This window comes from Triticum aestivum, chromosome 3A, assembly GCF_018294505.1.
Source record: "Triticum aestivum cultivar Chinese Spring chromosome 3A, IWGSC CS RefSeq v2.1, whole genome shotgun sequence".
Classification (NCBI taxonomy): domain Eukaryota; kingdom Viridiplantae; phylum Streptophyta; class Magnoliopsida; order Poales; family Poaceae; genus Triticum; species Triticum aestivum.
The window spans coordinates 653,022,380-653,022,718 of record NC_057800.1 but is presented as its reverse complement, the minus strand read 5'-3'; positions in this window follow the sequence as shown (position 1 = coordinate 653,022,718).

Here is a 339-nt window from a genome sequence, read left to right as displayed (position 1 = left end):
GCTTGAGAAGTTTTGCTCCCGATGTCAACATTGTTGCCTCTGGGTCCTTTATCTGCAGAATGGACCAATCGTCCCCACCTCCAGCGAGGTTGCCATCCAATCTAAGTGGCGTCAAAATCGAAAAGCCCACCACCCGCACCTTGGAAACAGCGTCCTTGCCTACGCTAGTGACACCACAGCCGGCCATGTCACCCCACTATCAGCCTCAAAGCTTCATGCACACTTCGCCTCTTCATCTTTTCTTCAAAGTCTAAATCGATCGATTTTCTTCGCGTTTTCAAAGAACGGCCAAAATGGCAAATACATTGTTTTTTACTTATAAATGACCGTGTCAGACTC